Genomic DNA, 22,814 nt, shown 5'->3' on the forward strand with positions numbered 1-22,814 from the left:
CAATTGCCGCTGTCTCCTGCCAGCCAGCTGGGCTGAGTGTTCCTGGGCACCCGAGCCTTTTCCTCCCCCTCCCCCGTCCGCCCTCCCCACTTCTCCTGCCCCTCTGGCTCCACACCCTCCTGAATGTTCCATTCTAAACAGCCACAATCAGGAGCCTGTTCCTGTTCTGGGAGAAAGAGCAGCATGAAGGCTTTTAAACTTGCTGGGTAATTTAAGGTATTTATCGCCATTTGGAGAACTTTGCTTGTTTTGAATCCTTTCCCCCTCCGGCTTTCAGAAATGGTGCAAGTGATTTTTTTTTTCTCTCTCTCTGTGAAAAGGATGCTTCTGGGTCCTTCCGCTGCCCCCGAGGCTGGATTCTGAACGCAGCCTCCAGACCTGGGTGCATTAGCTGAGGTTTTTTGTTCATTCTTCATGCAGGCTGGCCATAAACATTCACTAGGCGCCTCCCCGGTCCAGGCCAGACTCCCGTTTGCAGACTGCTCCCCGTTTCCACGCCGGACTGCGAGGGTTTCCAGCACATGCGACAGCAACCTTGGAGGTCAGGGAGCATGCCTGATCTTTGAAAGCATCCAGGTTGACCCTGAGATCAAGCCATGCTCTGCCAAAGAACACTGTGACCCTGGGCACAGTTCTCAGCTTCTCCAGAACTTCTGTTTTTCATGCGTAAAAAGGGTATGATAACAGCGCCTACCTTACTGCTCTAGAAGCCAGACAACCTGGGTTCAAATCCCAGCTCTGCCACTTCCTCATGCCGTGGTCTAGGCCTCTCTATTTTGTGAGTTAACTTTAAGTTCGGAATAACAGGGAATCCTCAAAAGGGGGTGAGAACTAACTGGGTTAATGCACGGAGTGCTAGTGCCGAGTACTTAGAAAGGGCTTGATGAAACCAATCGTGGTTGAGAGAGAAAACACCCACACCCACCACACACACACACACACACCCACCCACCACACACACACACACACACACACACACCCACCACACACACACACACACACGCACACACACACACACACACACACACACACACACACACACACACACACACACACACACACACACACACACACACACACACACACACACACACACACACACACACACACACCCTCTTCCGTAGCAAGAGGCACTCGATAAATCTAACTCTCTCCCTCCCTCCTTACCTCAAACCTGAGCAAGCCGATAGCTGGACAGCAGCAGAAGTTTGCCAAGAACTTGGAAGAGTCTGGACTCTCCACTCAGCTTCCTGAAGGTCTTACTCACCTGATAGGAAGAGGAAGGAGAAGGGTGTCCCTTCCCCAGGTGCACTTTAGCTGGAACAGTCCACAGAAAGTCCCGTGGTCTGCTGACTACCCTCTGTCCTTGAGATGGTAAGGGAGGCCCTCTCTAGGGGACCCGCAGCAGAAACGGTGCTCAAAACCAAGGCTCAAAATCTATAAGCAGGGCTTCCCTGGTGGCGCAGTGGTTGAGAGTCCGCCTGCCGATGCAGGGGACGCGGGTTCATGCCCCAGTCCAGGAAGATCCCACATGCCGCGGAGCGGCTGGGCCCGTGAGCCATGGCCTCTGGGCCTGCGCGTCCGGAGCCTGTGCTCCGCAACAGGAGAGGCCACAACAGTGAGAGGCCCGCATACCGCAAAAAAAAAAAAAAAAAAAAAATCTACAAGTAGCGTCTGCTCCCTCGGACAGAGTGGTCCTTCCTCCTTCCTCCCTTTTCCATTCATGTCCCTCCACGAACTGCTTCCATCTCCCCCGTGTCCCCAACTCAATCCTCTTCGTGGATCGCACACACACACACACACACCACACTCCCGGCTTAGTGTTTCTGCTTCTTCCTTTTCACTTACTTTGATTTCCCATGTGTGAATTACCCAAAAAACAATGGTTTTCCTGACCTGCCTTCTGAAAGTGATGGGCAAATGTGAGCCCTAAGACCATGTATGGAGATGAAAAGATAATCACCAGATTGGAAGGTTTGAATTAGAACAGGCAAATGGCAAGTCGTATCTTTTCTCATTAACACGGGGTGGGGGCAGGTGATCTTTCTTCTGTAGCTTCAATACATCTAGTCTATTGTTCTGCAGCCCCTCCTCCTGGAAGCCTCCTGTGATCTCCACTCTGATCTGGTACTACAGTTTTGTCTTGCCGGGAGCCTAACCAAGGGATGCAGGGGGGGCGGGGTCAGGTCAGAGCCAGGCTGCTTGATTGACATCTTGACTCTGCAAGTGATTTGTTCTGCCTTGGTTTCCTCATTTGCAGAGTGGAGCCATTATTAGCCCCTATTTCGTGGGTGGTTAGGAATATTCAGTGAGACGATCCATATAAAATATTTAGACTGTCTGACCACCTATCATTATTATTATTATCATGATTTTCATCACAGAAGCACTTATTAGACTGGACTGTAATCAGTGATTTACTCATCGGCTTCCTTCCCCCGAGGGTCTGGCAGCAAATTAAGAGCCAGAACAGTATCCTATTGAACTCCAGGGAACAGTGGTCATGGAGAAAGGGCCACTGTTACCAGCAAGGTGATAATTTGTTTCCGGAAGACTCCTTTACTTCCAGAAAGGTTCCCTTTAACTTATGACTTGATATTTAGATATTTCACTCAAACAGTTTTGTTCACTTCTCTCTCCTCTCTTTCTTCCCTATTGCACAAAGTAAGCGGAGTCTTTTCAACAGCCCAGAGGACGCCCCCTGTGTCCCTTATAGGTGTGTGGCAGCGGGAACCCTGAAGCTGGCCAACCGGGCAGTGACTCAGCGCTTTCCTCCCTGCAACTGGGGTCACCGCCAGCATCTCTTCTGATTGGTCAGGGACACCATATCATACTGGTTAGAAAATAGTATTTTAACTATCAGCCTTGGAGGAAAGAATGCTAAGATTTCTGCTCTGATTCGAGATATTTTGATACAATTTAGGGCAGCCCAGGTTTTGGATCTTGACTGTGAGACTGCCAGGGTGGTACAAGGGCCGTTGTTTCCAATGGACGGTGAACAAGGCACGTGCGTGGCACCTACAGGCTCCCCGAGGTCCATCTGGTCCACACAGTGGGGTGGAAACTGCAGGAATAAGGGGGCCGTGGAACAGTTTCCAAGGTTGGCTCTAGCACATGGAGTAACAGCTCACAGGTGTGACATGTCCAACTCCGCGCTGTCCCCGCTGTCCAGCTATCTTACTGCAGGTGACCATGCGGAGAAGGGTGGGGAAGAGCCGCCTAGCTCCAGAAATGGAGAACAAAAAGGTTGTTGCTTTCTGCCTCCTGGCACGTTCTGCTAAAATTCTACAGTGAACGAAAAACTTTAAAGGAAAAACACTTTATGAGATACCGTGCGACTTGTGTCCGTGGATTCTGTGAGCAAGTGTTTCTGCGAGCTCGCCGCCTGCCTGGCCCTGGCCTTCTTCAGTGGGAGAACATGGGAGTGGGGTTGGCGTCAGACCCCACCTGTTCCACCTCCAAACAGACCTCGGGAGGAATAACCTCCCAAGCGGGCAAGACGACCCCCTGTGACGGGCAGCTCCGTGCACGACTGGGAGTGCACGCGCTGCCCACAGCTCTCCTGGCTGGAAAGCTGGCTCGTCATATCAACCGCGAGTCTCCTCCTGCAGCTTCCAGACGGTGAGCCTCCCCCGGTGGCCCACGCCACTCACTCGGCGCCATCCCCTCCACTGCGTCCACCCAGACACCCAGGCCTGGACACGAGCCTCAACTCCTGACGCTGAGTCTTACCTTCCCGGCTGCCTGCCTCAGGCTGCCGTGACGAGCCCCCACAAACCAGGTGGCTTCAAACAACCGAAATGTATTCTCGGTCAGTTCTAGAGGCCAGAACTGTGCTCCCTCTGGAGGCTTTAGGGGAGAATTCACTTTACCTTTCCCAACTGCCGGTGGCTCCTGGCTGCTGGGACCTGGGGCTTCACCTCTGTCCATCCTCTCGTTGCCGCCTCCTCCTCTGTCTCTTGCAAAGACATTTATCATTGGTTTAGGGTTCACTCTGGTGATCAAGGATGGTCTCATCTCAAGGGCCTTAAGTTTATCGCATCGCAAAGAGCCTTTTTCCAGATCATTCAGAGGTTGCAAGAATTTGGACGTGGATATATTTGGGAGGGGGGCGCATTCAGTGCAGGTCACCTCTTCATGGAAAGGTTCGTTACATGGATTAACACTGACTTGAGGAGGTTTTCTATGACGCGCCTAAAGCATTTTCTCAAGAATAAACATCTGGTGGTGTCTATTTCCAGCTGTTTGACAGATTACTTAACCTCTTTGGACCTGTTTCTTCACCTGTAAAATGGGAATAATAATCATCGTCCCTACCCATAGGCCTGTTGTGAGGGTTGAATGAATTCACACAAGTGCAATCCTTTGAGTGCCACCTGGGGCATAGCAAGCACTGTCTAAATAGTAGCCATTTTTACGGTGATTATCATCACGGCATTGTAGTCACCATTGGAACCTACATCACACAATGGGACTTTCCGAGACCGCTCACTTTGGTTTATTTTACTTTTAAAGTCTTCATTAAGTTTGTTACAATACTGCTTCTGTTTTATGTTTTGGGTTTTTGGCCCCGAGGCACGTGGGATCTTAGCTCCCTGACCAGGGATCGAACCCGCACCCCCCTGCCTTGGAAGGTGAAGTCTTAACCACTGGGCCGCCAGGGAGGTCCCTAGACTGCTCATTTTACATTTAGTGTATTCTTCTAATGTGCTGGCCTTTTATGCCTCGACTTCTTGGAATTTGTTGCTGTGTGACCTTGGACAAGTTCCTTAATCTCTCTGAGTCTGTTAGAACGTCCCCCCGGCAAGGCTGCTAAAAGATTAAAAGTAGTCAGTCGTGTGACACATGGTTTACCTCAATCCACGTTGGATGAACAGTGAAGAAACAGCATGTGTACAGTTTGCGGCTACTTCACAAACACTGGTGGCTTCTTTCTTCCCTGCCTGTGTCTTTACTGCTGCTTGGATTTTCTCTGCTGTCAGCTCTCCCCAGCCTGTAGTGAAGGGCTTGCAGTTAGTTTTAGTCAGTTTCCTCCTCTGAGCCTAATTTTTCTTCAGTTTCCAGCACAGGTAAGGCTGTGCATTGCAGGCTGCTGTCCCTCAGCAGTTTCTTACTGGCACATTTGGGGAGGAAGTTCATCAATATCTAAGCAAATCAGAACTGTTCTATTAGTTAAAAGATTTTCGGGTAAATTCTAACTTGGTGTGCCTGAAACTCCTAATCTTTCATGAAAATGCTGCATCGTCCCTCTCAGTTGTCTGTCACAGTGGGCAGGAACCAGATCATAAATCCTACAAGAGCTAATATTTCTATAGTACAATCACTCTTCCATCACCCTGGCTCTGCCAGACACTGTCCTCAGCACTTTACTTTCCATCCTCCCGTCCTAATGATGTAGGTCCTGTTACGATTCCCATTTTACAAATGAGGAAAGAAAGGGGTGGGATAGGGAGGGTGGGTGGGAGACGCAAGAGGGAGGAGATATAGGGATATATGTATATGTATAGCTGATTCACTTTGTTATAAAGCAGAAACTAACGCACCATTGTGAAGCAATTATACTCCAATAAAGCTGTTAAAAGAAAAAAAAAAAAAGAAATGAGGCCCAAAGAGTTTCAGTAACTTCTGGAATTCGAACCTAAGCCCTTGGAGTTCAACAGCTGGATTTGAGCCCCTCATTAAATGTCTGCAACAGTTCCTAGGAGGCACAGAGTTCCATAAATGTTTTATAGAATTAATTGAATGTTGAATGGCTTTTCCTGTTACCTGAGGGACCTCAGTCTTTGCTAGCAAACTGGAACATTTTCTTTGCCCCCCTGGCTTGAGAGTAGTGCAGATTTTTCTCTTATTGGTTTCCCCATCTACACTATAATGCCCTCGTCTTCATACTTGTGCATAGTATGAAAGGATGCACATTGAAAAGTATGGTTTTTCGATCTCGAATGCTGTGTGACCTGGGCAAGCCACATCACCTCTCTGAGCCTTAGTTTTTGGGGGCTAATAACATTTAACACATTAAATATGCTAATGTATATAAAGTGCCAGGCACGACATCAAGTCTCAGTATACAGTAACTTGAAAAGTAAAATAAAAAATACTTTGCATTTTTCTGAAGGAAGGTGTTGTATAGCTCTCAAGATGTATTTTAAACTATACTTTGCTTAGGTAAATCTTATACAGATACCTCTATTATAATAGCGTATGTTTTTAGTGGCGATCACTCTCATGTTATGTATATTGAACATTCTGGCCAAAAAGATTGTCAAGAAATACTTTTAAAATTGAATGAGAAATGCCTGATGATGATCATCATTATGAATGAAACAGAACCATTTACCACTGAGGTAGATCTAATTAAGAAACGATAATAGACATCGATTATTTCAGCTCCTCGGTGGGAGCTGTTCACTGCTTCCTCTATAACATGAAGCAGGGTCTCAAATTGCCTCGCACAGAGCCTGGCCCTTTTCCACCTGGATGATGCAGAGTTCTGGCTTTCCAATCTGTGTTTTTCTCTTTGCTCTGTAGTATCAGTAGGATGCATTACTACCTTCAGGATCCAAGAAGTTGACTGGGGCCAGGAGTCATAGTAGCAGTAATAATACTAAGGGCAACAACTGCTCTTCCGAGCTGAGCGCTTACTAAGTGCCAGACGTCCTGCGTTAGCAGCGATTGAAGAACTGCCGGCTCTGAGGTCAGGCTCCTGGCCCTAAGCCATGTACTTGACTGAGCAAGTTACTGCTCTGGGCCTCGGCTTCCTCTCCTGTAGCGTGACATTCATAACATCACACCTCTTACAGGGTTGTTCTGAGGTTGAAGTGGGATAATGTGTGTTCTGTACGTAGCACGCTATCTGGCAAGCTGTAAGCGCTTGGTGATGTTAATTACTGTTAATGCCTTAAAGAACTTTATGGTGGAGGTGGATCTGGAACTCGGGCTCAGAGGCTTGGGGGCTGGCTCAGGGTCACGTGTACGTTAGTGCGGGTCGGGGTGCGGGCTCAAGCCCAGCTCTGCCTCCGGCGGCGGGGCTCACATCCTGTACCCTCACACATCTCAACCTGTCATCATGGGTGGTGGTGTCTGCACAAGAGGGAAACTGCTCAGTGATTCCTGTTGCTACATCAGTTTGATTTTTGAGCCATTATCTCATTTGGGCACGAGACCGACCGGCCTTTGGTTTGTGGATGGTGTACTAGCTTGCTGTCCCGAATTATCACAAATTAGGGGCTTAAAACAATACAGATGTATTATTTTACATTCTGAAATGGGTCTGATGGGACTAAAATCAAATTGTCAGCAACTCTGAGTCCCTTCTGGAGAATCTAGGGGACAATCTGTTCCTTGCGTTTCCCAGCTTCTAGAGGCTGCCTGCATTCCTTGGCTGGTGGCCGCATCATTCCAACCTCTGCTTCTGCTGTCACATCTGCTCTGACTCTAAGCCTCCTGCCTCCATCTTCTAAGGACCCATGTGATTATCAGCTGAATAATCCAGGATAATCTTTCCAACTCAAGGTCCTTACATCAGCAGAGTCTCTTTTTGCCACCTGAGGTCACACATTCACAGGTCCCAGGATGAGGGCGTGGACTCTTTGGGGGGCCATCGTTCTGCCTACCACAGACGCCTCCGTCCTGGCCATGTTCTCCTTTCTCGAGCTGCCGTGTGGTATTGGCTTTAGGGCACGGTGGATTTAGTCCTAATCCCCGGCCCCTCTCTTTACTGACCTGTGAGCCCAGGCCAAGCGTTTCATTTCTTTGTGCCCCATCTTCTCCTTTCCTCATCTGAAAAATAAAAGCTTCAGCACCCGTTCTGTGGGGCCAATAAGAGCACCAAATGAAGTAATGTGTGTAAAATGCCTGGTCCTGACTGGCTCTCAAAAATGGGAACCATTATTCTCTTGAAGATTACTTTCAAATTATTTTTAATGCTCTTGTAGCAACAAACAGAGCCCAGTGTCCTGGTAAAAAATGAACAAGGGTCTTAGCATGCAGGTCAAGGGGTCCCTGATAATGGCCTACAAAAAGCAGAAAAAAATCCCAGCCTGGTTCCCACTCACCAGAACTGGACTCGGTTGGGAACAAAAGGGTTATTCAGCTGACCAGATGTTAGGTGTGAACCAGAAAGGGACGGGGAGCCAGGATTAGCTTGTCCAACAGTATTTTATTGTGAAGGCTGCAGATCAAGGCAGTCTTTTGTAGCAGCGTTTATATTAAAAGAGGCACAAGATATTTTACGGCCCCTAGCGAGGCCCAGAGCCTAAATAGCAACCCTGTTTGATCAGCCTTTCACAGGTTATATTATGTTTCCAGGAGGAATTGGGTATAAATCTTTCAAGGTGTCCATGTGAAAGTGGGAGGAACCACTGGGAATCTGAGGGGAGTAAAACAGAGGGAAAGCAAGGGAAGTCCAGGCCCTCTGAGCTGTCACAGAATTTCAGATATGGGGCGTGGCCACCTTGGGTACCGTGTTGCCAAAAGATGGGCAGTTGGAGGTTGGGAGGCAAAGGGAAAGTGAAATCTTTGTTTCCTGAGGAGCCTTCTTTCTCTGCCAACCGCATCTCATATCACCCTGCCCACTAGGCACGTCCCTCAAACATTCCCACCATGGGACTCGGGCGGTGGCCGTTGCACTCTTGGAGCACACAGCCCCGTGGATCTCCATGTGGTGGGCTCCTTCTTGTCAAGTCTCAAATGAAATTTCACCTCCCCCAAGAGGCCTTCCATCCTCCCGTCACTCCTTGTTTCATTGCCCTGTTGTATTGTCTTCACAGCACTTATCACCATCAGAAATGGTCTTTGCTCATTTATTTGTCTGGTGTCTCTCTCACTGCCTCTGGAACATAATCTCTAAGGGAACAGGGACCTTGGCTGTTATCTACGGCCATCACCCAGTGCTGGGACATTGCCACACTCATGGAGGGGCATTTATGATAATAATCGCTGACACGTAGCACCTATTTTATGCCTCATCCCTTTCAAAACGAATTCATTTAATTCCTCTCAACTCATCCATTTCACAGATGAGGAAACTTGAGACATAGTTTGATAAATGGAATAAGTCAAATTAATTGACTCTTCAGCCATATTCCAGGTATGACCGAATTAATTTAGTAACAGTCAGTTTTCGATAGTCATTCTGTGTAACAAAACACCCCATTTCTTCCTGATGATTGTCAAGGGAGCTAAGGAACATAAAGAATGAAGTGGGAGCTAGAGACTGCATTTTATATTTTCAGAGAGTTGCTACGAACATTAATTGAGCATCTACCCTGTGTCAGGCATTCTGCTACATTTTATCTTATTTTATTTATTTGCTGGGTTTCAGTCTCCATCATTGGGTGCATTTTATTTTTAAATACACAAAGTCCTGGGAAGTACAGCATTGCCCTGTTTTGTCCAGTTTGGGAAACAGAAACCTGAGGGAGGTTGAATACCTCACGCCCACACGGTCTCTGTTCTATTTTTTTTTTTTTTTTTTGCGGTACGCGGGCCTCTCACTGTTGTGGCCTCTCCCTTTACGGAGCACAGTCTCCGGACGTGCAGGCTCAGTGGCCATGGCTCACAGGCCCAGCCGCTGCGCGGCACGTGGGATCTTCCCAGACCAGGGCACGAACCCGTGTCCCCTGCATCAGCAGGCGGACTCTCAACCACTGCGCCACCAGGGAAGCCCTGTTCTATTTTTATTTCTCCCGAGATTCTCCAGATAAAGTCTCTACCCCACAGCAGAGCCCTTGGGACATGGTAGATACTCCGTAAGTGTTGGCTGAATGAGTGAAGGGGGAAAAGGACACCAACCACCCTGTCAGGGCGGACGAGGAAACTGAAATTACTATCTTCATCTTCCAGACGAGGAAACTGAAATTCAGGGAGATTCAGGTCAATGTCACCCAGCTAGTCAATGAGTTAAGATTCAGTTCCAGACATTTCCAACTCCTCCAGCCAGTGCAGCCTGCGTGAATGGGGTTCAGGACCCACAGCATCTCCTCTGCAGTCTAGAGGCAAGGGGAGATGATAGTATACATGCAGCTTGGGACACCCTGGGGAGCTGCGCACTCAGGACCAGAATCACCTGGGAGCACTGCGGGGTCCCCTCTGAGTGGAGCTCTGGGGTCTGAGTTCTGCACTGGCCTCTGCCCTGTGCGTGGCTCGGGGAGGAGGGGTTGGGAATAGAGGGAGCCCTCAAAGCAAACCCCCCTGCCTGGGGGGTTTCCATGGATGGTGAAGCCAGGCCTGTGTGGACGATGAGTGGGATTCATGGCTTGGCCAGAGCGTGGCAGCCGAGCCCGGCTGCAGGGACATCCGGCACTGACACCTGCCATAGTGGGAGCGGGCACCTTGCATCTCTGTGGAAACCACCCTTGCGTCCTTGACAACAGAGAGCGAGAAAAGGTGAAACAGAGCCCCACCCTGCGGAAAGTCGTAGCTTCCAGAAGTGCAGCCGGAATCCTTGCCAACTCCTTATGGGCGCTGTGGCTATCTTCCAGGATATCCACTGTAGCCCTATAAATACAGGCACACTTCCTGAACAGTGTCGCTCAGGATACCAGCTGTACCATTCAGGGTTGTCCAGAGAAACAGAACCACTAGGGTGTCTGTATGTACACATATGGAAAGAGATCTATTACAAGGAATTGGGTCCCGTGATTATGGAGGCTGACGAGGCCCAAGATCTGCAGGCTTGAAACCCAGGAGAGCCAAGATGTTTCAGTTTGAAAGGCCAGAAAAATCTGATGATCCTTTCTGGGAGGGTCAGCCTTTTTGTGCTGTTTAGGCCTTCAACTGATTGACGAGGCCCACCCACATTGGGGAAGGCAATCTGCTGCTTTAGTCAGGTTACTGATTCAAATGTTAATCTCCTCCAGAAGCACCCTCGTGGACACACCTAGAAAAACATTTGACTGAATGTCTAGGCACCCCGTGGCCCAGTCAAGTTGACACATAAAATTAGTCATCACACCAGCCCAGCAAGACATCCCGCCACCGTCCAGAGTTTCTGGAAGAGTTGGGAAGTACTGCCTCCTATAGTCCTTGGTAATTCAGAGAGCACCCTTGGGTGCCAAAGGTCCTGATAAGTCCTGCAATGAAAGGAAACCTGTTTTCCATCTGGGTGGGATTGGGTAAAGGAGCGAGAGTCTCAGACAAGCTTCCTGAGGGAAATGTCACCTGAGAGGGAAGTTGAGGACTAAACAGGTGTTTCTCTGACTGAGATGTCTGGGTTGAAGTAGCAGTGTCCATAATAGTCTGTTGGCTTTTCCCTGCCTAAAGGTACGGCAGCAGCATTTGTTATACGTTTCAGTTCTGTCCTTGGTGACAAGAAACCCTCGCTGACCACCAGACACAAGTGGGTCAGTGATTCCAGTAGACTCCTGCTTACCCCAGTGTCGGAAACCCCAGTGATGTCTTGGCGCAGATCTTGGTACTAAAGGTTGCCATCTCTCTGGAGTTTATGATCTTGTTTTTCACCACAGTGACTTTGAGAAAGGGAGAGACAGAGACAGACTAGAGTTAATAATGGTGGCCTCGCTATGGTCTAAAAGTTTAACCCTTATGCTCTCTGGTTTTGCACGTGAAGCCGCCTCGTTAGGGAACGAAAGCTGACCGGTGGCCTGGATGCGTGATCCCAGCGGCAGCGGCGTCATGGAGCGAAAGTGCAGAGAATCGGGCTCTGGATGTGCATGCTGCTCTTGACCCTAACCCGCTGGCTGCTGGGGCCACAGCGGTCAGTCCCTGAGCACCAACCCTGCGCCAGCGCCACCGGGCCACTGCCTGGCACGCCCCGTGCCTCCATCTCCAAATTGGTCTAACAGGGATAAGCTCCCTGCCTACATGGACAGGATGCGCTTGAAGGATGTGCTGTGTGCCTCGGAAGGGCAGCTGACCTTTGGCAGGAAAGAAGGGAGTGGAAGAGGGAGAGAGGAGGGTCATGAAGCAGGAAGGGAGGTGGATTGGTGGGGGGGACAGCGGAGCATCATCAAGCAGGGGTTGACGCCTCCTGGCTCAAAGCGGAGCCCTGCCCGGCGAGGGATGACTCAGCAGACAGGCAGATCCAATACTGAGGCTTCAGCAAAGCGGAGAATGCGTTCCGCACCCCCACTTCTCAAGAAAAGAGAGAGAGAGAGAAATTCTTGATATTTATAAAAAATCATCAGTGTAGTCATCATGCGGAAAATCAGAAATGGGTTGGACGTTATGGTGTAACCTTGTTTTTACTCCCAGTCACATTTGAGAGGATGTGTGGTTTTTGTCAGGACGCAAGGCTGCTGGAGGACTAAATCCAGCTGTGGCTGCACTGAGAGATTTTCATGTAACTGCTGAGAGCAACTCAGTGGAGTCAAAGTAAGTCATTCAGAACATGTGGCCCGGACTCATTTTCCTCAGGAAATGGTAAGATACTGTGAGCTTCTCCTGCCACCTACCCCAGACCTTATCACTTCGGTGGGGTCCATCCTTGACTTGCTGACACCGCACTATCACCACCCCACCTCCAAGGGAACATTTTTTTAAATTATTATTTGAATGGTTTTTATTTGACATTTGAATCTTTTTCATTGCTGTATCCCTTGGCACATTGGTGGACAGTTAGTAGAAGCTTAGTAGCCATTTGTTGGATGAATGAAGGAAGAAGTGAGTGAGTGAATGAATGTGTGAGTACATGCATTGACATCTGTGGGAAAATGCATTCCTATAGGATATTCACCCCTGGATTCAGTTCCATCACGCAGCTGTTTCTTAGCCATAGAACCCAAGCTGGAGAGGCAGCCTGGAGAGGCCTGGAGTCCTACCGATCTGGTGGATTAGCAGAAGGCCAGAGAGGAGAAAGAACGTTCCCACAATGGTTGGCACTTGACTGCAAGTGGACACTGCTGGCAGAAGACCAGTCAGCAGTGGAAACGAGGGAGAAGCCAGGAGACGCGGCAGAAGCCAGGGGAGGGCAGGGCTGCAGATCCCCAAGCTGATGGCATTATTGGCAAGAAAGGACTCTTTCTGTGTCCAGACCCATGGGTGTGCCTCCCTTCCAAAGGAGCCCTTCGTTTTCTTTCTTTCTTGAAGGATTATAGGGTAAATAGGAATTGGTAGGAAATACAAATAGACTGGTGAGTGGGTGGGTGGATGGGTGGATGAATGGATGGATGGATGAATGGGTGGATGGGTAGGTGGGCATCAACATGGCACATTATAAAGAGCGTTGGTCTTGAACGGCAAAGCTAACAGCCTATTCCCTCCCCAGGCCCAATTCTGTCATCTGTAAAAAGAGAACAGTAAACCCTGGCCCTCCCTAGCTCCAAGGGCCGTCAGAAAGCTCAAAATAAAAGCCAGACACCTTTGTTCAGTCCTGGTGCTCCACAGCTGTAAGGAATTATTAGCCGGGTCACCTCTTCCCCTCCAAAGGCTGCCTGTCATCCCCCACGTTGCAAATATATTATGATTAAAATGCAAGAGTAAGTCAGAATCTTAGTAAACTCTGTGATCACTTTGGAACCCCTCCAGCGAACTCTGCGTGGATTTTTCTTTCTTCCTCTCGGCTCCCAAGCTACTTTCCTTATGTTGGAGGTTGCCAAGCTTTTATGGCTGTTTAACTGTCTTATCCATGCAGATGCATAGCTTTAATTTATGCTGAAATAAATCTGCAAAACCTCCTCTGTCTTGTTGTTCTAGAAGCATCAGGTGTAAGGCCTAAAAAAAATCCTAATATATGGTCTCTGAAAGAGCTGAGGTGCGATCTGCCTGCTTGTTACTCCGTTGGGCTTGAAATTCTTCTTTTCCATCCCTTGATATTTATATATAAGCAAATTAGGTTGTTTGGTATAAAAAAACTTATGACTCTTAATATCAGGTCACTTAGAGTGCTTTGTATTGAGAAAAATTAAGCTGTGATTTCTCATCCAGTGATAAAATCTGAATGTCCCTTTTCCATTTTTAAACATTAATCATTAAGGCATAATGTGTTGAGTCAGCGACCAGGAATTCAAACACTAATTTGCTGTGTGACCTCAGACAAGTCTCTCAGCCTAGCTGAGCTCTGTTTCGTCCTGTAGGTGAACACCTGCTTGGAGGACTCCTGTGAGGATTAAATGTGAAACTGTATGTGGGGTGCTCGGCATATAATAGCACTTAGTAAATGCTATTAGGTAGCACCATTGTTGTGGTTGTGCTGATGCAGGATTTTGGGTGAGAGATCAGACCCAGACTTCCCTTCAGAGCAAAGTCAGATCAAAATAACAGTTCCTGGGGCTGACCCTGCTCTCCGTCTATGTATTCATTCCCTGACAACCTGAATTGATTTGCGCCCTCACTCTTGTGCTATCTGGGGATTTCTCAGACTTCTGCTCTGGTGTTTTCTGATGGCTGCAGAAATTCATTCAAAACATTTCTACACAGCAATTCCATAGGGTTGACCTGACTTTTCCTAAAAGTCAAATGAACAGCAGCTCAACCTGTCTCACCACGCTCCAGGGCTTGGCTGGCCGTTCCCCAGGTGCCAGACTGCGGGACAGCCATTCTCTAAGAGATAGTCCTCTGCCTTTCCTAGCTCACCCAAGTGCAGAAGACCCTAAAGACCAGGTAGCTGATGGGTGATTGTTGTCATAACGTATAGGAAACTTGGTTCTGGTACATACTAGGCCCACACAAATTCAGTTCCTATATGTCATTCTCTATGGGCTCTTTTTTTTTTTTTTTATTTTTATTGGAGTATAGTTGATTTACACTGTTGTGTTAGTTTCTGCTGTACAGCAAAGTGAATCAGTTATACATATACATATATGCACTCTTTTTTAGATTCTTTTCCCATATGGGTCATTATAGAGCACTGACTAGAGTTCCCTGTGCTATACAGTAGGTTCTTATTAGTTAGCTTTTTTTTTTTTTTTTTTTTTTTTGCGGTACGCGGTCCTCTCACTGTCGTGGCCTCTCCCGTTGCGGAGCACAGGCTCCGGACACGCAGGCTCAGCGGCCATGGCTCACGGGCCCAGCCGCTCCTCAGCATGTGGGATCTTCCCGGACTGGGGCACGAACCCGTGTCCCCTGCATCGGCAGGCGGACTCTCAACCACTGCGCCACCAGGGAAGCCCTGTTTTCTACTTCTGTGTCTCTGTTTCTATTTTGTAAATAATTTCATTTGTACTATTTTTTTAGATTCCACATATAAGTGATATCATATGATATTTGTCTTTGTCTGACTCTATGGGCTCTTGATTTAGAATTTTAGGCTCTGGACAAGGCTTGCAGTTGTGAAGACTACTACATTTTAAGGCTTTCTATTGTGAATTGGTTTCCCTCTGTCCGTCTGTAGGGTTGGATTGAGACTGGTTTGTGCGTAGGTCCCAGCTTACAAGGCACACGGTCCTTCTCATATATGGATGCCACAAACCTACAGTTGATGCAGCAACCTCCCTGGATGTTGCCAGGTACCAAGAGGGGTTGTGATAGAGCCTAGGGTTCAGGAGTTGCATTGGGAAGCCCGCAGGGCCCAGGCCAGTCACCAGCACTTCTGGGGCCATCATTTTCGCACCAAGTGTTTTATGACTTGTCATCTTCTCACTTGGGTGTTCAAGCCAGTGGTTGCCGACTGAATTCTCAAAAGCACCTTGCACATTAGAGGTACTAAGTAAATGTATATAAATCCTGGATAGCACAGCAGTAATCGAGACTCATAATAATGGCTTGCATTTATTGGGCACTTACTGTGTACCACACTATGCCAAATGCTTTACTTGGATTATCTCATTTTACCCTCCAACCATCCCATTAAGTAGATGCTGTGAGATCCCCATTTTACAGATGAAGAAGCTGAGGCCAAAGAGCTTCAGAACTCACCTACAGTCACAGCTAGAAAGCAGGGGCAAGGCTTTGATCCCAGGGTGGTCTTTAGACAACTTCTGGAAGTGGACAGATGCTGTGAGGTGAGATGGGAGGATGGATACCAAGGTCAGCTGAGCACAAAATTCCTTTCAAGGAAATGGACTTTTCTGCCCAGAACTGTCATATTCCAGGCAGCACCCAAGAAAAATGTTCTTCACAGCTTTAGATTTGAGATTGAGAAATAACTCAGACGCAGTCTTCTGGTCCACGAGCCACTGTCATCACACTGCAACCACACTTCCTCCTGTTTATTGCTGGTGGGTAGGAGGTGGGGCTGTCGTTCTGTATTTCCTGCTCGCAGCCAGTATGTAGAGGGGCAGGAGTTCACACTTGAGTTTGGCAACAGTGTGGTCATGTTTTCTGTGTCACTTCGCAGCATGGCATCCTCATAATTCTCGGAAAACACAAAGGTGTGTGGTTATCTCCGTGTCTGTAAACTGGGGACCCTGTGTGGCTTTAAGGCTGTCACAGCACAAGGGAACCTCAGAGACCCGTGGCTCCCATCCTTCCATTTTGCAAATGAGATGCAAGCATTCGGGTGACTCATCCTGCTGGACTTTAACTGTGGATGAAACGGTTTGCTGTTAGAAAAGCGGGTTCGGAGAAATTGCTGGCGCTCTCGTCCTGGTCCTTGATTGGGCCCCAACCTGCAAACTCAGGGCCGTACGTCAGTTGCTGCCCCCTACAGCAAACATGCTTCCTTCAGCCAGCATCACAGCGGAAGCTTCGTCTGCTTCTGAAGGCGGGGCCGGTGACTGTCCTAGCCCATGTCGAGCAGCCCCGTGAGAGCCTCGTCTGTGTGCTGTGTCCTGGTTAAGACTGGGGCAAAACTCACCCCCAGGAAGCTAAGTGAGCCTAGTCCGTCCATGATTCATTTAACAGCCTTTTCTGGAGCACTCGCTCTGATTACATGATGAATAACAGTAACTATATTTATTTGATATGCTTCTCTGTGCTTGGCACTGTGATAAGTGCTGTCTAACATCAGTGCCCGAGACATCCCAAGGCTGGAGTGGGGGTGGAGACACCCAGCCTTTAACATGGCGGAGAGGTTTGAGCCACCCTGGGAGAGGCAAAGCCCCAGAAGACCGTCATCGGGAAGACAGAGGCCAGCAGAGGCGCCATCTGTGTCCAGTTGTGTCCCTGCCCCCAGCTCTGCCCCTGCACGGGCTTTCCCAGCCCTCTCTCCTGAGAAGGTCTCTCTCTCCACCTCTTTACCATCCCCCTCCACCCCCATACATACCACTTTCACAAAATCTGACCATATATTTTTGATTTAATACCACTGTGCAGAAATCACAGTTTAGGTCACAACTGGATAGATTCCGTGTGGGAAGCTGGATGAGTCTTCCGGAAGTTCTCGAGAGCATTTTTAATTTGGCAAGAGTGATTATCTCCCCATTCAAGTGGGCTCAAACTCTTGGGGGACTCAGGTGAAGATTTAAATATAAATGATTCCCATGTAGCCACAGGAAATCAATTGAGCAGAGAAAGGACTGGAAAGAAAGAGCAAGCAAGCTTTAGTTTTCGTTAAAATAACACGGTGCCTATAAATAAGGTGAGAATCGGTTAATAGCTTTCTATTCAAGGGGAGTTGGTATTCCAGAGATTATGTATGGGGGGGCCTTGAAAATCGAGACATTCCTTTCTAGTCACATCTTTTGTGCATTCTGAGGGTTGAATCACTTTATTTGTAGTTTTCTTTTCAATTAGCTAAAACTATTGTTACCTTTTTTTTTTATGTTATCTTCACTATTGTTTCCTCTTAGGTAGGAATAAAAGTTGACTTTTAACTTGTGAAAAAGGGAAGTATTAAAGCCAACATCCAAAGCCGTCTTCTGGCCAATCATGGAGCAAACAGTGAGAAACAGCCTGCTTTAAAAAAGAGAGAGGCGTGGGCTTCCCGGGTGGCGCAGTGGTTGAGAGTCCGCCTGCCGATGCAGGGGACACGGGTTCGTGCCCCGGTCCGGGAAGCTCCCACATGCCGCGGAGCAGCTGGGCCCGTGAGCCATGGCCACTGAGCCTGCGCGTCCAGAGCCTGTGCTCCGCAACGGGAGAGGCCACAACAGTGAGAGGCCTGCGTACCGCAAAAAAAAAAAAAAAAAAAAAGAGAGAGAAGTATCTTGGAAAATTTCCCCAAGCATAAAGAGGCCTCACCAAGATATTCATTGTGGTCCTAGGCACCATTTATAACGGGATTGTTCAGATAGCTAAATAAACTGTGTTCTATGCAAACTATGAACTACGATGCAACAATTAGGAAGAAAAGGTAGATCTAATCTAATAAATGTCGTATCCTACTGTTCAAGAAAAAAAGCAAGTAGCCAAAAAGTTCTTTCAGTCCAATACCATATACCATAAGACAATTGCAGTATATTTTCTGTGGGCACACTTATGATAGAGGCATAGAAATGTACAGACAATAGTCTGGGAGGACTTTAGTCAAGCGGAAAGCAGTGCCTACATCTAGAAAGGTCAGAGGGGACCAGGAATGACTGATGGAGTTACACCCTCCTTGGTCCTTGGAGTGGGCAGCCGGACGGTGAGTCTGTTGGCCTGAATGCTCCCTGACCAGCTCTGTGAAGCTGGACCTTGGGGTTGGCTTTGCCCCACCTCTGAGGTCAGGCGTTGTTCATCCAGGCAGTGTGTGTGACAGTCTGCCAGCACAAGACGTGTGTTACTCATCGGGGATTCAGTGTGACCAGTGACAACAGCTCCTCCTTATGTGGTACCTGCAGTTTGTCAGGGACTGTTCGAAGTGTTTTATGTATATTAGCTTATTGAATCCTCACAACAAACCTATGATGTGAGCACTATTATTATTTCCGTTTTACAGAGGAGGAAATTGAGACACAGAGAAGTTAAGTCATTTATCCATTGCCACACCGCTAGAAAGTGGAAGAACTCTGACTTGACCCCAAAGCTGTACACAGGATGGCAATGTGATTTATCCTCCAAACTGAGATGCTTGTGAGAATGAAAGGGGCATCATTAATACTTATACAGGTCAACAGGCCTGAGCTGGGGCCACATCCCAGGCAAACCGGGATGTGTGATCACCTAAATGGCGCTGTTTCTTGCCCCTGACAGAACAGCGCCTGCCCTTGTAGAGTCTGGGGCTCGGCGTGGGAGACGAGAAAGTGGCATGCTAATGCAGTATGCCACGTGCCAGCATGTGTGGGTTACAGAGGGCTGGGGAAAAAATGGTGGCACAGAGTAAGGCCGCTTATTTGGTCTCTAGGAATCAAAGAGGGCTTCCTGGAGGAAGGGGCAACTCCGCTGATACTGTGGATGAGGAGTTCGGCAGGCAGAGCCTAGTGTGTTGTGGTGAGAGCTGACCTTGGAGGGATAGCAAGGCCTGGGTCTAGAGAGGACGTCTCTGGCTCTGGCCCCAGGCACATCCCTAGGCTCTGGGACCTCAAATAAAATAAGATGTGGTTTATATCAGGGGTCTGGAGACATTTTCTTAAAGGTCCAGATAGTAAACATTGTAGGCTCTGTGGGCCAAGAGGCAAAATTGAGGCTATTGTGTGGGAACTTATATAACCATGTAAGTGTAATCATTTAAAATATGAAAATCATTCTTAGCCCGAGGACCAAAGAAAAGGGGCAGCTGATTGGATTTGGCCCTGGGTGGCTATGCCACATTTACCATATTGCCCGGGTTTAACTGGCATATCTATTTGTCAGAAAGCTTTGCCGTGTATTATGTAGACGCTGGTGTAGTATCAAGGACATGACACAGCTCAAAATCTAAAGACCTGTCAGCCCTGTGTTCAAGCTCATCTCTGCACCCACGCAGCAGCCGTGAGGCTCTGACAAGCCTCTAACCCTCCCCGGACCTCAGTTTCCTAAACCTGTAAAATACAGATGATAACCCCCTACTTCCCGAGGCTGCTGTGAAGACCCAGTGAGAATCCACTGGTTAGATCCCCTTTCCTCTTATTCAGCACTTATCACACACTTATTCTGTGCCAGGTACTGCCCCAGGCTCTGAGAGATCAGAGCTATACCTGGTAGCCAGGACGCCATTCACAGGTACTTTGTGAGTCTGTTTTTGGTGGTCATTTCCAAGCACAAGCCCCTGTCCTGATGCCGCCGTGGTGGAGGGAATGAATGTGATGTAGGATGTGCCTTCACCAGAGTCGCCAGCCAGGGTTCTACCTGGGATCATGTTTACTTCGACAAAATGAAGCCTGAATGTGGCAGAATGGGTGTGAGGTTCTTTGAACTCCTGGGATAAAAAGACTGAGATGTCACCAAAGCCTTCATCTCTGGCATCAGTCCTGGGGTGAGTGGGGAGTGATGAAAGCCCATTGGTATCTTCCTTTTGCCTCAGAACTTTCTGCCCTCTATGTGCACTTAGAACGATTTTTCAGGTCTCAGCTTTGATGTGGGAATTAGAGTTCCCCGGGCCTGAGTCAGATTCCAGGCCCCCGCGCCGCAGAAGTCGGGAGCTTCCGCTTGGCTGAGAGAGTTCCCACCAGACCCTTTGTTGGGTGGGAGACAAAGCAGCCAGAGAAGATTGTGGAAATCGTTGGTCCTTGAATCAGCTCTTGGGAAATTGCAACAGCGAAGGGTATGGGGAGTTCTTTGGAGATAGATGAGCTGCCCTCAGATCCTGGCATTGTCACTTACCAGTAAATTGTGTAACCTTGAGCAGGTAACAGGACTGCTTTGAACCTCAGTTTGCCCATCTGTAAAAGGGACATGGTATTGCCTGTCCACCTGGTTTGCCGTGAGGACTAACTAGTGAAAATTGCTAACGGTTAGTGAGAGCTTCTTATGTACCAGCTCCTGTGCTGAGGGCCTTGTCTTGCTGTGCTAAGGGCTCAACTCTTCAAGATGCTATGAGGTGAAGGTACTGAGCAAAGAGAGGCGCCATGTCTGCTCCCAGAACCCAGGCAGTTTTGTTCCAGAATCAACATCGTGAATCATTAGGTGACATTGCCCCATTAAGAGAGATAAGACTCAAGAAAACAGGAACATAGTTCTCAAACACACGTATGTGCATGTGCATGTGCGTGTGTGTGGCCATGTAGTTCCACTTCTCGAGCAAGCGTTTCCTGAGCACCTACTCTGCAGAGCCCTGGAGACATAAAAGAGACTAAGGCACCGTTGCTGGCAGAAAAGGGAGCGCCAGGCAGCTACTTCAGTCTTGTTTCGGAACTAGTGACAAGAATGCTTCCTTGCGCTCAATTCTGCCCCTCCTGTGCTTTACCTTACTATTAAATCATTTTAAAAGTCCTTTTCCCCCACAGCCCTTGGCCGGAAGTGGGGGAAGGCATCCGCTGTGCAGAAGCAGCCCTCGTGTGTCCCGTCACAGTTCTCCTTTCTTGTGCACACCCGGTGTTGCCACATACAGGAGTGACTTGCATGTGACACTTGGCTGTGAAGTCATGTTCCTGGACTGCTGGGAACAGTGGGACAGCCTGGGAGGAGTTGACGGGATGAATAACATTAGTGGAGGTGTACATGTACCGAGGACCTTGTGTAAATAAATGATGTGACCCCCCCACACGCTATTTTGGCAGTGGTGCAGGGCTGAGAAAGGGACACGTGGGAAAGGAGTTTACTTTTCCTTTGCCAGAGCAGTCATTCTGAGTGTACACAAAACATAGACCCCAGGGGAACCTCTAGGTGTGTTAAATCACCATCTGCACCCCCTCTGCTGTGTGAAGACCCTAGTTGGTGGGACTCACAGAATAGTTTCTCAAGTCTCCTGCTTGGTTCCCACCCACTCTACCTTTTTTCTCCTTCCCTCTCTCCCTCTCCCTCTCTCTTTCTTTCTTTTCTTTCTCTCAATTTGGAAAATCTTTGAAGATAAAGCAAATGATATAATAAACACTCTTTTACTCACCATCCCCAGTTAATGAATATAACATTCTGGCGTCTTTGCTTCAGCTCTTTTATAGGTCTGCCATATAATAGGGATAAATCGTCATCAACATAGAAGTCTCTTTTGAACCTCCTCTTCATCTCCCTCCTCTCAGCCTCCTATTATGAATATACTATGTAAATCCCAGTCTGTGTTTTCACACTTTAACTTCTACTGTGTGTAGCCGTATACGATATATAGTATAGCTGTGTGTGTCCACAGTTCATATAGGTACTGTCATCCTGGATATATTATTCTTCAGTTTGCCCGTTCCACTCAACCTTGTGTTTTGAGGTTCAGCCCCATGGATCTCTTAGTTTAATTACTGTATCGTTAACCTTCATATGATCGTACCACATTTTATTTATCCATGTCTCTATAGATAGAAACATGGGTTGCTTCCAATTTGGCATCATTAGAAACAGCACTGATTTGAACATTCTGGTGCATGTCCACCTCCAGATGCACAAGTGCAAGAGTTTCCCTACAGTCTGTGTGTCGAGACACCCACCAGCAGTGGGCTGGGGCTCCTGTTTCCCTGTATCCTCCCAGCCACTTGAGTCGGCAGGTGTTTTGCATGTCTTACCAAATGAATGGCCTCTCTATTGAAAAAATTGGAAAATAAGGGGAAAAAATGAGGAGCTGGCACAGAAGTGTCATCAGCCTGCCCTCAAAAAGGAATGCTTTGTAAATCCCAGGTTCAGCGTCTTCCTTCCACGGGGCTCTTAGACATTCTGGCTTCGTGAGCCTCTTCTCTTTTAACTGGGACTTTTCAGCCTCTAGCACATCAGCATCGCATATTGGCTTTAGCCAAGTGAAGGGTGACTCCCTACAGCAATTTCACCAACTCTGGATTTTCTTCCTCTGGGTCCTTTGAAAACATCTGTGCTTCATCTCCCATCTGCTGTCAGCACTTGGTCCAAGTCTCATTACCCGCCTCTCAGCTGGACAGCTGCCCCTCAACCTCAATGGCTTCCCGGCTTCACTACCCACCCCACCCCCTTTTTAAGACTTCTGTTCATTTCCTACAATCATTTATCAACCCATTTGTTCATCCATCATTGACTGAAGCCCTGCT

The 22,814-nt window shown here is 48.2% G+C and overlaps 1 protein-coding gene and 1 long non-coding RNA gene across 9 annotated transcripts in view; one reads left to right on the plus strand and one right to left on the minus strand.

Annotated features, from left to right (window-relative positions):
• The window catches only part of CHST11 (carbohydrate sulfotransferase 11), a 286,641-nt gene that overhangs the window by 193,401 nt on the left and 70,426 nt on the right, over nucleotides 1-22,814 (plus strand). The window lies entirely within an intron of this gene.
• Nucleotides 1,436-16,403, minus strand: LOC117201141 (uncharacterized). Of its 3 annotated transcripts, XR_004483092.2 has the most exons (4): nucleotides 15,814-16,403; nucleotides 11,372-11,468; nucleotides 4,855-4,993; nucleotides 1,436-4,284 (listed from the first exon to the last, which is right to left on the minus strand). It is a non-coding gene; the product is annotated as an uncharacterized LOC117201141 (long non-coding RNA). The 3 variants fall into 3 exon arrangements; XR_007470241.1 differs by having other exon boundaries at nucleotides 1,436-4,993; nucleotides 15,814-16,397; XR_007470242.1 differs by lacking the exons at nucleotides 1,436-4,284; nucleotides 4,855-4,993 and adding an exon at nucleotides 8,052-9,989 and having other exon boundaries at nucleotides 15,814-16,399.

This window comes from Orcinus orca, chromosome 11, assembly GCF_937001465.1.
Source record: "Orcinus orca chromosome 11, mOrcOrc1.1, whole genome shotgun sequence".
In the NCBI taxonomy this organism is placed as follows: Eukaryota; Metazoa; Chordata; class Mammalia; order Artiodactyla; family Delphinidae; genus Orcinus; species Orcinus orca.